Below are 14,258 nucleotides of genomic sequence, written 5' to 3'. Positions count from 1 at the left end.
TTACATAGATTTGACCATGATCAACAACTTATTATATATCCTCTCACATTTTCTTCTTGGCTAATCAATGCTTATATATATATGAAACAAACGTATTTGTTTTATTTTTGCAAATGTATGTCTTAACTATCCAGATTGATTTGAAATTTCCTTTCTTTCCCGCTTAACAAAGTTATTTACCAAACTCTTACTATGTGCCAGGCAATGCTAGGTGCTGGAAATTCATCATAGTCACTCACATTATTGAATACTACTGTATACCTTGTAATGGGCCAAGTACTTTATGTTCCTGGTCTGATTCCCCTAACAAACTTAGGAGGGTAAATTCTCCCTAATCTGGGATGTAGGGAAGTTGAATACATTGACTAAAATTATATAGGCTCTACAACTAAAGTGCTGAATGAGAATGTCATATAATCACTGAATTTACATTTTAATATTCTTGAAGGTAACAACCTTTTCTTTAAAAATGTATTCATACATTTGTGTTGTTCACTATGTTTCTTATGTTTCCAGAGACCACTACAGAGATTGGCTCTGTAGTAGGCAATTCACTTATTTGTGGAGTAAACATTCAACATTAGATGAATGAATGATGGATGACATATTTTGGGTCCCCTTCAATGCCCTGTTGGACCTTGATATGGTTTGGCTCTATGTTCCCATCCAAATCTCACCTTGAATTGTAATCCCGTAATCCCCACATGTCAAGGATGGGACCAGGTTGAGGTAATTGAATCATGGGGGGTAGTTTCCCCCATGCTGTTCTCATGATAATTTGTGAGTCTCAGGAGACCTGATGGTTTTATAAGCATCTGGCATTTCCCCTGCTTGCACTCATTCTCTCTCCTTCCACCCTATGAAGAGGTGCCTTCTGCCTTGATTGTAAGTTTCCTGAGGCCTCCCCTGCCTTGTGGAACTGTGAGCTAATTAAACCTTTTTCTTTGTAAATTGCCCAGTCTTGGGTATTCATAGCAGCATGAGAACGGACTAATACAGACCTACTGCATAATTTGTGGAGACTTGTGCAAAATGAAAATACAGGGTGCCATGTCCAAAACTTTATTAAGAATTTCAAGACATGACATCAAAGTATTAAGCCAAGCCAGGACCCTTATAAGTGCTGGGCTCTGTGCAACTGCAAAGGTCATATGCCTGTGAAGTCTGCATAGTGCCCTGTCTAGAGCAGGTACCTGGTCTCTTTCCAGAAATTTATTCACTTGCCATCTTGTATTTACTTCCGCTTTCTCATCAGCCACTCATTTCTTAAGCGTTCCTAATCTAGTTTCTGCCTCAGGCTGCCACTCATTTCTTAAGTGCTCCTAGTTTCTGCCACAGACTATAGAAATTGCTTTTCCCAAGGTCACAAGCGATTATCTAACTGTCAAATTAATTTCCCTGTTCTTAAATGTTAATCCTCCCTGACCTAGGGATTAACATTACTGCCTGTTCCTCCTTTTTTTTCTTTTTCTTTTTTTTTTTTTTTTTAGACAGAATCTCGCTCTGCTGCCCAGGCTGAAGTGCAGCAGCATGATCTTGGCTCACTGCAACCTCTACCTACTGGATTTAAGCGATTCTCCTGCATCGACATCCCAAGTAGCTGGGATTACAGGCATGTACCAGCATACCTGGCTAAGTTTTATTTATTTTTATTTTTCATTTTTTGAGTTGGAGTTTTGCTTTCGTTGCCCAGGCTGGATTGCAGTGGCGCGATCTCGGCTCACTACACCCTCCGCCTGCCAGGTTCAAGTGATTCTCCTGCCTCAGCCTCCTGAGTAGCTGGGATTACAGGCGCGTAATCCCACTATGCCCAGCTAATTTTTTGTATTTTTAGTAGAGACAGGGTTTCATCATGTGGGCCAGGTTAGTCTCAAACACCTGACCTCAGGTGATCCACCCGCCTTGGCCTCCCAAAGTGCAGGGATTACAGGTGTGAGCCACCACACCCAGCCCTGTTCCTTCTTTTCGATGTTTTCATTTTTTGTCTTTATTAAGGACATTGATTCTTCCCTTTAGTTCATCATTGCTTCCTTCTGGATCCTTCCCTTTTTCATTTTCTCTCTCCTCTTGTTTCCACAAGGTTTTGTCACACTGAGGTATGGAACTTCCTGAGAAACTTTGTGAAATGCACCCATTGTTCTCCTAGGAGTGACCACTTTCCCTGGGAAAAGTATGAGGTGGTGTAAGTGCGTGAGAACTCTCAGGGAATTTGTACATGCCTAGCGGGAAGCTAAAGAAGAGGTTAGGCCTGATTAGTGTGTTAAGATGACAAGATATATCACTTCCTTCTCCCAACACACACTCACCTCCCCCCCCAACACACCCCCCACAGTTGAGTGATTTCGAGACTGAGGAGGTAATTTGATACAAGAAGTATCGAGGAGTCATTCACAGGGACTATGTTCTCTTTCAGACAAATCCCAATTTGGAAGTCTGAAAAGGCTGAAATCTTTTTGGTAGGTGCTTTACAAAAGACTTTCACATAAAACTTTGATTAAATAAATTAGTTACACTTTTACTAACTTGTCTTCTGTTATAAGAGTGTTGGCCATGACCTTTACAATGGGTAAGGAAAGGTGTCACACCTCCACTTTTTTCCCCATAAAATTGACCTTTTGAAGAGATCAGGACAAATTAATTTGTAGGATGCTTTACATTTTGGGTTTATTTGATTGTTTTCTCCAGGTGCGATTTAACTTGATTCTCTATCTCCTTCATTTCCTATAAATTGGAAGGTTAAATCCAAACTCTTATTAACTTCAAATTAATCAGGTTGAGCAAGAATATATCAGAGGTGATGATGTGTACTTTAGATTGTTGTGTCACATCAGGCGGCACACAATATCAGATTGTCCCACTATTTGTGATGTTAAATGTCATCAAAGTGGTAAAGCCCTCCTTTGTAATTAGAAGGTCATCTGTGAGGTGGTACTTTAGTCCCATGCAAATATCGGACCCCAAAACAACCTTTCCCATTATGTGTTAGCATTCTTGATCACCCTTGACTGAATTATTTCATTAGGGATGACAGAATGATGACTTTTCTAATTATATCATTTCTTCTACATTTATTAGCTAGCATTTATAAATACACACACACACACGCACACACACAACGTTTCTTCAGCTGGGAATGAACTACAATTCCTCCTTAAAAGACGGGGTAGGTGCTTTAATTACCAATTTTCAGAATAAGAAGTTAGTATAACAGTCACCTTCAAAGGTGGCAAATTATCTTTTTTCTCTCTGAGTGTCACTATAGATTCATGGGTTTTAATTTATTCACTGTTTTATAATCAATTGCAGTCATTATTCCTTTTGATATTTAAATTGCCCCAAATTTGGCCTCTGTGTCCTTTTGAATTCTCTCTCAGGTGCATTTGAATTTTATTAATCAAAACAAACTCTATATGGTGGAATTTAGGCAACATTTGGAAGAGATTTGGGGAAGAGGAAAGGGAGAGAGTGGCTTCTAAATAGGTAGGGTATCACTGCCAGCAAGATTGTCCTTGGAGTCAGCCAGTGTAAGCACATCTCGACCTGGGAGTCTTTTCTTCCTTCACATTTAAGCCCCAGATTTACAAAAAAGCTGCATCGTTTTCCATAATTAATTGGCAATGGGAGACCAAAATTGCTGTATGAATGTTTGGCTCATTTGTAAATTAAGAACTGCCTGCTTACCTATGTAGGAATGGTGAAGATAACTATAACCCAAATGTAATTCATTAAAGGGAAATACTCATCAGTAGCAATATCGGATATTAAATGAAGAAAATATGTTAGTATGTAGTGACATGAGACTTCTGACTGAGATGTGTGAGAGAAAACAGATCCACGGGACCTTCCACACACACAAACTTAGCTGTTCTGTGCCTTGTTCCTTCATGTCCTGCTGAGTTCACATTAACAAATGAATCCCAGGCCAGGCACAGTGGCTCATGCTTGTAATTCCAGCACTTTGGGAGGTCGAGGCAGGCAGATCACAAGGTGAGGAGATCGAGACCATCCTGGCTAACACGGTAAAACCCCGTCTGTACTAAAAACTACAAAAAATTAGCCGGGCGCGGTGGCGGTTGCCTGTAGCCCCAGCTACTCAGGAGGCTGAGGCAGGAGAATGGCGTGAACCTGGGAGGTGGAGCTTGCAGTGAGCCGAGATCACACCACTGCACTGCAGCCTGGGCGACAGAGTGAGACTCTGTCTCAAAAAAAAAACACACAAAAACAAATGGAGCCCAGAGCTTTGGGTTATCTTAGCTCTCCCTGGGAGATCTATGTCTTAAGGAAATTTCTTGTGACAATAATACCTTAACCCAAAGCAAACATTTTCAAATGGTGGGAATAAGAGTCAGTGAAGCAAGTCAGTGGAAGAATTTGATTTTAGACAGAAACTCTTTCAACAAGTCACACCATAATAGCTCCTTCCAATTCTGCTATACCGATCTCTGGCCCAGGCTACAATCTTAACAGCTATATGGCTGTAAACAAGGTAGAACGTGGAGATTAAATTAGCTGAATGACAGGAAATCTCCTTTCTGGTGGAAGCAAGGACAAATGCTTTCATATTGCTGTGAGTATAGTAATGCTCAAGAGATATTTAATGTGCGAAATTTAAATAACACTCTGGGCTGGGCGCAGTGGCTCATGCCTGTAATCGCAGCATTTTGGGAGGCTGAGGTGAGAGGATCACCTGAGGTCAGGAGTTTGAGACCAGCCTGGCCAACAGAGTGAAACCCCATCTCTACTAAAAACACAAAAATTAGCTGGGTGTGATGGCATGCATCTATAGTCCCAGCTACTTGGGAGGCTGAGGCAGGAGAATTGCTTGAACCCGGAAGGCGGAGGTTACAGTGAGCCGAGATTGTGCCACCGCACTCCAGCCTGGGTGACACAGCGAGACTCTATCTCATAATAATAATAATAAAATAACACTCTGTAAAGGCTTAAAGAATGCAAGACATTTAAGGTTGCCTATGTTTTCAGTAACCTCTCAACCCCGTTTCATTCTGTTTACTTAAATTCCCATTTAGATTTTAGAATACTTTTGCTTTATTTGCTGATTTTAATTTCTTTGTATTTTCCTTTCTTCTGGTTCTTCTGGTCCTCTTGCTATTACTGACTTAATTAATTTCTTGGGCTCTGGCATCATTTTTCTTCCCACCAACAACTTTTTAAATATATACTTCAGTTTTTGTAATCAATAAACTTTTGGTTTTCTTTACTAAGTAAATATGAAGGGGACACTGCTAAGCCTGTATCTTATACAAAATTATACACAATCTTAGATGGCAAATAATTTGAAAATTAATCAAGGATCTAGATTTGCCAAGCTTAAGTGTGATTCAGGTATTCCTCCCCTGGATTAATCTAAGCAGAGTCCTTCCCTAGCTGAGATTCTTTTTGTTACTGTTGTTTACCTTAGAGCTCTGCTCAAGTAAACGGTCTCTCTCTCTCTGTACAAGGAATCTGGGTATGAGCTGCTAAGGAGTTACTTCTGCCCCCACATCATTAAATGGAAAAAAACGTATGCCAAGTAAAGTGCTATTTTATTTATTTATTATTATTTATTTATTTGAGACAGAGTTTCGCTCTTGTCTCTCAGGCTGGAGTGCAGTGGCACCATCTCGGCTCACTGCAACCTCCGCCTCCTGGGTTCAAGTGCTTCTCCTGCCTCAGCCTCCCGAGTAGCTACGATTACAGGCGCCCATCACCACGCCCAGCTAATTTTTTGTATTTTTAGTACAGATGGGGTTTCACTGTGTTAGCCAGGATGGTCTCAAACTCCTGACCTCAGGTTATCCGCCCGCCTCAGCCTCCCAAAGTGCTGGGATTGCAGGTGTGAGTCACTGCGCCCGACTATTTTTTATTTTTTTGAGACGGGGTCTCACTCTGTCATCCAGGCTGCAGTGTAGTGGCATGCTCTTGGCTTACTGCAAACTCTGCCTCCCAGGTTCAAGTGCTTCTCGTGCCTCAGCCTCCCAAGTAACTGGGATTACAGGCGCCCACCACTACACCCAGCTAATTTTTGCCTTTTTAGTAGAGAACTGGGTTTCACCATGTTGGCCAGGGTGGTCCCGACCTTCTGGCCTCAAGTGATCCTCCTGCCTTGGCCTCCCAAAGTGCTGAGATTACAGGATTGAGCCACTGCCCCCGGTCTCCAAGTAAAGTGCTTTTATTTGTAATTATTCAGCTAAGCAAACAAATATGCTGGTTACATATTAGACACATTCTGCAGCCTCCAAAAGCTTTCATAAAAATTAGAATAAGAAGTCGGTATAGAAATAGAGATGATTGAAAGGTTTTGGGGTAGGCATCTTTTCCTGTATTCTTTTAACATAGTTTTTTTCTAGCTTTTATTTATTTTGTGGTAAAAATATGTAATATTAAGTGTGCCATTTTCAGTATTTTAGAATTACAATTAAGTGTCATTAATTGTAGTCACAATATTGTGTGACTATCACTACTCTCTATTTCTGAAACCTTTCCATCACTACAAACAGAAACTCTGTACCCACTAAGTAATAATTCTCCATTCTTTTTCTCCCAGCCCTAGTAACCTCTATTCTGCTTTCTGTTTCTATAAATTTGTCAGCCGTTTTAAAAAGATGAGCTTTGGCAGCTGTGTGGATGGGAAATGGCCTAAGGCAGGGTCCCCAACCCCTATGCCACAAACCAGTATTGGTCCATGGCATGTTAGGAACCAAGCTGCACAGCAGGAGGTTCATCTGTATTTGACTGAATTATTATTTCTGAGAGCGAGAGTGGAGCTTCATCTATATTTACAGCTGCTCCCCATTGCGTGCATTACCGCTGGAGCTCCGCCTCCTGTCAGATCAGCAGCAGCAGAAGTGGCGGCAGATTCTCACAGGACCCTGAACCTTACTGTGAACTGCACATGCGAGAGACCTAGGTTGCATGCTCCTTATGAGAATCTAATGCCTGATGATCTGTCACTGTCTCCCATCACTCCCATATGGTATGATCTAGTTGTAGGAAAACAAGCTCGGGGCTCCCACTGATTCTACATTAAGGTGATTTATGTAATTATTTCATTATATAGTACAATATAATAATAGAAATAAGGTTCACAATAAATGTAGTGTGCTTGAATCATCCTGATAACCATCTCCCCACCCACCGTCCCAGTCCATGGAAAGATTGTCTTATGATGAAACCCATCCCTGGTGCCAAAATGATTGGGGACTGTTGGCCTAAGGAATGCAAAGGAATGAAACTTAGCTCTTTTCCTTCAGGTAATTGTAACAACATAATGTTTTGAAAACTATTCTTGTTAGTTTCTTTTTTGCTTTTCTCAGAACCCAATCTTTGTTCTAGTTGGCAGAGATGTTGATCAGGCTGGCAGAACTGGGATATGGAAAGGGTACAAAAAGAAAACGCTACATGGTGTTCAACTTTTGAAAACAAAATAGTATTATGCATGTCAGTAGCCTTGCAAGCAAGCTGAGTTTTCCTTTTTTTCTTTTCTTTTTTTTTTTTATTTTGAGGTCTCACCATGTTACCCAGGCTGCAGCCCGTGTTGCTCAGGCTGCAGCCCAGTGGCCCAATCATAGCTCACTGCAGCCTTGACCTCCTGTGGTCAAGCTATTCTCCCACCTCAGCCTCCTAAGTAACTGGGACTACAGATGTGCACCACCATACCCAGCTAATTTTTAAAAATTATTATTTGCAGATATGAGTTCTCACTATATTGCCCAGGCTGATCTTGGATTCCTGGACTCAAGTAATCCTCTCTCTTCAGCCTCCCAAAGTGCTGGAATTATAGGCATGAGCCACCTCACCTGGCCACAAGCTGAGTTTTTATCTTAAGAGATGGTTTTTCTAAATTCCTTTTCCCCCTTTAATATATCACTTGCTGAATCAGGAGAGACCAACTCAAAGTTTCATGTTATTGAAAGGATATTCTTCTGTTTATGTTAGCAAAGCCACAAGTCTTGCTAATCAATGGTAGAAAGAGGCCTGACATGGTGGCTCACACCTGGAATCTAAGCATAATAATTTATGTAATTATTTCATTATATATTAGGGAGGCCAAGGCAGGAGGATCACTTGAGCCCAGGAATTCGAGACCAGCCTGGGCAACATGATGAAATTCAATCTCTACAAAAACTACAATCACAGCTCACTGCAGCCTTGACCTCCTGGGGTCAAACGATTCTCCCACCATCTGGAACTACAGATGTGGGTGGTGCACGCCTGTAGTCCCAGCTACTCCAGAGGCTGAGGTGGGAGGATCCCTTGAACCCAGGAGGTCAAGGTTGCAGCAAGCCGTATGGCACCACTGCACCCCAGCCTGGGTGACAAAGCAAGACCCTGCCACACACACACACACACACACTAGAGGGCAAATAGGTTAAGTTTGCCTGCAAGTAACAGAAATACTGCAGATAATAGTAGCCTCAAGGTAAGAGTTTGTTTCTTTGCCATATTCCGGAATTCATTAAAATAACTGAGGTCGGCTGGGCACGTTAAATTTGCCTGCCAGTAACAAAAATACTACAGGATAATAGTAGCCTCAAGGTACAAGTTTGTTTCTCTGCCATATTCCAGAATTCATTAAAATAACTGAAGTTGACCAGGTGCAGTGGCTCACGCCTGTAATCCTGGCACTTTGGGATGCCGAGGCGGGTGGATAACCTGAGGTCAGGAGTTTGAGACTAGCCTGGCCAACATGGTGAAACCCTGTCTCTGCTAAAAATACAAAAATTAGCCAGGTGTGGCACATGCGTGTAATCCCAGCTACCAGGGAGGCTGAGGCAGGAGAATTGCTGGAACCCGGGAGGCAGTGGCTGCAATGAGCCGAGATCGTGCCACTGCACTCCAGCCTGGGTGACACAGCGAGACTCCATTTCAAAAATAATAATAATAACAAAATAAAATAACTGAAGTCTACCAGGTTGTCAGACCAAGTCTGTTATGGCATTCCATCGTGTTGGGGACTTAGGTTCCTTCTATCTTGCTATCTGCTGTGCCTCACAGAAGAGATAAAATCTACATTCCAGCCAGCAGGAAGACACACGGAGAAAGAAGAGCGTATCACCTTTCTTTAAGCATACTTCCCGTAAATATACAATGTGTGGTAGAGAAGAAGAGATTTCTTCTTTTTTTTGAGACAGGGTCTTGCTGTATCACCCAGGCTGGAGTGCAGTCGTGCAACCTTGGCTCAGTGCAACTTCCGTCTTCTGGGTTCAAGCAATTCTCCTGCCTCAACCTCCCGATTAGCTGGTACTACAGGCAGGCACACCATGCCAGGCTAATTTTTTTTGAATTTTTAGTAGACACGGGGTTTCACCATGTTGGCCAGGCTGGTCTTGAACTCCTGACCTAAAATGATCCTCCTGCCTTGGCTTCCCAAAGTGCTGGAATTACAACTGTAAGCCACCGTGCCTGGCTGGGGAGAAGAGATTTCTTTCCTAACTCATTGCTAGGTTCATGGCTGAGGCTTCTATAATAACAAATAAGAAAAACATACAAATTTATTCAGTAAGACTTTTATGTGACATAGGAGCCTTCCTAAGGAAATGAAGACCAAAGAAACAGGTAAGCTTGTGTGTGTTTTTTTTTTATGCTTAGGTTTGACGAAGAAGTGGACAATTTTAGAGAAGTATGATTGAACAGAGAGGGTAGGATATGATGATGATGACCTTATGGGAATTTGAAAGGCCTGTTTGTTCAGGTTCAGTATGTTCCCTTTCCTTCAGGTATCGGAGGAGTACCTCTCAAATGGGGGTCTTATAACCTGCTTCAGGGGAGACAGGTCAGGGAAAATGAGAGTGACTTCCTGCTTCCGCTGTTTTCTCAAATGTCAGGTTGCCATATTTCAGGGTAGCATATCCTGAACCCCATCAGTATGTTTACATCCCATTGGGTAAAACTTAGTTATATGGCCATAACTAACTGCAAGGCAGCCAGACAGTAGGTGCTCTATCATTATGGAAGAAGGGGCATACAGATATTAAAGAGTAACTAGCACTCTTTCCACAGAAGGGGAGGTAGTTTAAAGAATGAGACTGCAAGATGGCACTACGGAGTGGAGGGCTATAATGGAGCCTTCTGAACAGGTTAAAGGCAATCATCGTGAGGGCAGTGAGTATCAAGAGTAGGTTAGGGGTCGGGCACAGTGGCTCATGCCTATAATCCTAGCACTTTGGGAGACCGAGGCAGGGGGATCATCTGAGGTCAGGAGTTTGAGACCAGCCTGGCCAACATGGTGAAACCCCGTCTCTACTAAAAATACAAAAATTAGCCAGGAGTGGTGGTGCATGCCTATAATCCCAGCTACCCGGGAGGCTGAGGCAGGATAATCGCTGGAACCCGAGAGGCCAAGGCTGCAGTGAGCCGAGATTGTGCCACTGCACTCTAGCCTGGGTAACAGAGTGAGACTCTATCACGAAAAAAAAAAAAAAAAAAAAAAAAAAGAGCAGGTTAGGCTCTGAGTACATCAAGAGGCTGGGAAATGGGTTTTGCTGGCTAAGAAAGTAACAAAGAACATTTCTCTTTTCTGTAACTGTGGCTAAGACTGGTCCTGTCCTGCCTTTGCCATAAACTATGTGGGAAATGACTTTCCTTCAGAAAATGAGTCCCTAAAGAGAAGGGAGCCTGATGACCATCTCTCTCCATATTGCCTTGAAGAGCCAGGAAGTAGGAATAAGGGGAGTCAAGCAAGGCCTTAAGCAGACTCTAATACTCAAGCTGGCCCTGTTGCCTTTGGAAGAACGTGGCTCTGGTGAGTAGCAGCAGGTAGAGGTATATAATCTGGGATATGTGCGGCTCTGATGCCTTCCATTTTAGAAAGGACTCTGCTTCCCTCTGGCCTTTAATTTATGCCACATAGGCACAGGGGCTACATAACATAGTGGTTTACAGCAAGGATTTGGGAACCAGACTGGCCAGATTTGAACTCCAGCACTATTCCTTGATATCTCTGAAACTTGGAACAAGTAACTTAGTCACTATGCATGAAAAGAGATAATAATACTAGTACTTTCCTCATACTACAAGACTGCAAGATGTAATCAAGACCAGAAATATATAAGCACTGTAAAAACAATGTAAAACCAAATGAAAATTTTTCACTTGTATCTTCCAAAAATAAAAAAAATAGCTATTTGGGATTCTTATCTACTTTGTCCCTATAGTCTTATATATTGTTTCTCTTATGTCAGATTTCTAACTGGTGGTTCTATTTTGTTTTTTTTTACGAAGTTTTAGTAAGGTTTTTTTTTTTTTTTTTTTTTTTGGCACCCCAAAAAAGCAATTGAATTGTTTTGTAGCTGGAGGCATGGAGTAAAGGGGGTGCCCAGGCAGTAAACTCCTCCCGTGGGTGGGCTGAGGGTTAGGGCTGAGCCTCAGGTGGGTCACCTGTTTCCTGTGCTCCCCTGCACAGTGGCCTCCCTCCTGGGCTCTGGGGCAGCTGCAGGCGGGGCAGGCTGGGAGGGACTGCTGCAGCTGTTCAATGGGCAGGACGTCAGAGGACTCGGACACCAGCTTCCCATTGCGGTTCTTTATCTTCTTCACAACCACGGCCCTGGTGGAGCTGGTGCGGCTGAAGGAGCTGGAGCCCACGCCAGAGCCAAAGCTGGAGCCCAGGCCATAGCTGAGGCTGGGGCTTGTGAGGCCCCCATAGGCCAAGCTCAGACCACCTGCATAGCTGCTGATGGTCTTCGTATGGTTACTCATGTTCTGCATCCCAGACTCCAGCCAGCTCTCCTCGCCCTCCAGCAGCTTCCTGTAGGTGGCGATCTCCATGTCTCTTCCTGTAGGTGGCGATCTCCATGTCTAGGGCCAGCTTGACGTTCATCAGCTCCTGGTACTCATGCAACTGCTGCACATGTCCTGCTTGGCCCGCTGCAGGGCAGCCTACAGCTCGGACAGCTTGGTGTTGGCATCCTTAATGGCCAGCTCCCCACACTGCTCGGCATCTCAATGGCGGCCTCCAGGGAAGCCCTCTGGCCTTTGAGACCCTCAATCTCAGCCTGGAGCTGGCTGATGTTTGGGTTCATCTCAGAAATCTCAGTCTTTGTATGCCACAGGTCATCCCCGTGCTTCCCAGCCAGCATCTGCAGCTCCTCATACTTGATCTGGTACATGCTCTTGGCCTCAGCCTGGCTGTGGTTGGCAATCTCCTTGTACTGTGCCTTGACCTCAGCGATGATGCTGTCCATGTCCAGGGAGCGGCTGCTGTCCATGGACAGCACCACAGACGTGTCTGAGATCTGGGACTGCAGCTCCTGATCTCTTTATACAGCTGCCTGAGGAAGTTGATTTCGTCAGTCAGCCCTTCCAGGCGAGACTCCAGCTCTACCTTGTTCATGTAAGCTTTATCCACATTCTTCTTGAGAACAAATTCATTCTCCATCTCTGTGTGCTTATTGATCTCATCCTTATACTTGTTTTTAAAGTCCTCCGCCAGGTCTTGCATGTTGCCAAGCTCTGCCTCCAGCTTCAGCTTCTTCTGACCCAGAGTGTCTATGCCGCCTAAGGTTGTTGGTGTAACTCTCAAACATGTTGTCCGTGTTGCTCCGAGCCATCTTCTGTTGCTGCAGGAGGCTCCACTTGGTCTCCGGCATCTTGTTCTGCTGCTCCAAGAACTATACCTTGTCTATGAAGGAAGCGAACTTGTTGTCGAGAGTCTTGATCTGCTCCTTCTCTTGGGTGCACAAGGCCTGGATGTTGGGGTCCACCTCCAGGTTAAGGGGGCTCAGCAGGCTCTGGTTGACTGTGACGGTGGTGATGCCTCCCATGCTGCTGGCCCCACCATAGCCTCTACCCAGGCCACCCCAGAAGCTGCTGTTGCCCACTCAGGAGAAGCTTGAGGAGCTGATGCGGGCACCGGACCCACTAGCGTAGGAATGGCTGCTGAAGGCCCGGGGACCAGAGGTAGACACCTTGTAGGACTTCTGGGTCATCCTGATGGACATGGTGGAGGCAGGAGTAGAAGTAGGCAGACAACCAGGTGGAGATTCCAGAAGTGGAGAAGCTACTTCTTATTAATAAGGTTCTTATAAGTGTTAAATTAATTACAACACAATACATAGTAAAAAATCAAAGTTAGCCATTATATATTAATATTATTATATTAGGGCCCATAGAACAAAATAGAGAAAATGGCTGAAAAAATGAAACTATAAGGAGTCTACTTAGGCTCAGAAAATAGATAGATGGTGATGACCTATAATCCTTTTAGAAGTTAATAGATGAATGAATATAGGTGGTTTTCAGTTGTGTTATCAGTTCATACAATGGAAATAACCTTAAATCTATAGGAAATGACAAACACAAATGGGGTAAAGACTGAGTTAATGAATTATTTTTACAGTTGAGCAGTATTAAATCCAAAAATGTTACTCTGTTGCTTATATAACAGATCTATGCTTTTGCTTAGTCCCTTGCAGCAATTATGAAAATCACAAAACTCCAAGTAAAAAGCAAAGTTCAATTCAGATTTTCTTGGGAGTAAATATATGTGACCAAAACAGTACCATTATATCAAAGAGAAACAATATAAAGGGTTGTAGGGACAGAACAGATAAAACTCTTAAGTGTCTTTTTGTTTTCCTTTTTTTTTTTTTTTTTGAGATGGAGTCTCCCTCTGTAGCCCAGGCTGGAGTGCAGTGGTGCAATTTCAGCTCACTACAACCTCCACCTCCTGGATTCAAGTGATTCTCTTGCCTCAGCCTCCCAAGTAGAAGAGATTACAGGCACCTGCCGCCACGCTGGATATATATATATACATTTTTTTTGAGACGGAGTCTTGCTCTGCCGCACAGGCTGGAGTGCAGTGGTGTAATCTCAGCTCACTGCACCCTCCACCTCCTAGGTTCAAGCGATTCTCCTGTCTCAGCCTCCTGAGTAGCTGGGATTACAGGCACACGCTACCATGCCCAGCTAATTTTTATATTTTTAGTAGAGATGGTGTTTTACCATGTTGGCCAGGCTCGTCTCAAACTCCTGACCTCAGGTGTTCTGCCCGCCTCGGCCTCCTGAAGTGCTGGGATTATGGGTGTAAGCCACTGTGCTCAGCCTTTTTTTGTATTTTTAGTAGAGATGGGGTTTCACCATGTTGGCCAGGCTGGTCTCGAACTCCTGACCTCCAGTGATCTGCCTGCCCCAGCCTCCCAAAGTGCTGGGATTACAGGTGTGAGCCACCGTGCCCAGCTTGTTTTCCTTTTTGAAAAATACAGGCAGACAATCTTCATTTGGTAGGATTAACCATGCTGAATTTACAATAACACATTTCTGGC

General features: G+C 43.5%; 1 pseudogene; it reads right to left on the bottom strand.

Annotated features, from left to right (window-relative positions):
* Positions 1–10,831: 10,831 nt before the first annotated feature.
* LOC105483354 (keratin, type II cytoskeletal 8 pseudogene) lies at positions 10,832–12,947 on the bottom strand (annotated as a pseudogene).
* Positions 12,948–14,258: the final 1,311 nt, after the last annotated feature.

Source organism: Macaca nemestrina, chromosome 11 (assembly GCF_043159975.1).
Source record: "Macaca nemestrina isolate mMacNem1 chromosome 11, mMacNem.hap1, whole genome shotgun sequence".
NCBI lineage: Eukaryota > Metazoa > Chordata > Mammalia > Primates > Cercopithecidae > Macaca > Macaca nemestrina.
Note: the sequence above shows the minus strand (reverse complement) of the source record. Positions and strands in the feature narration are given on the sequence as shown.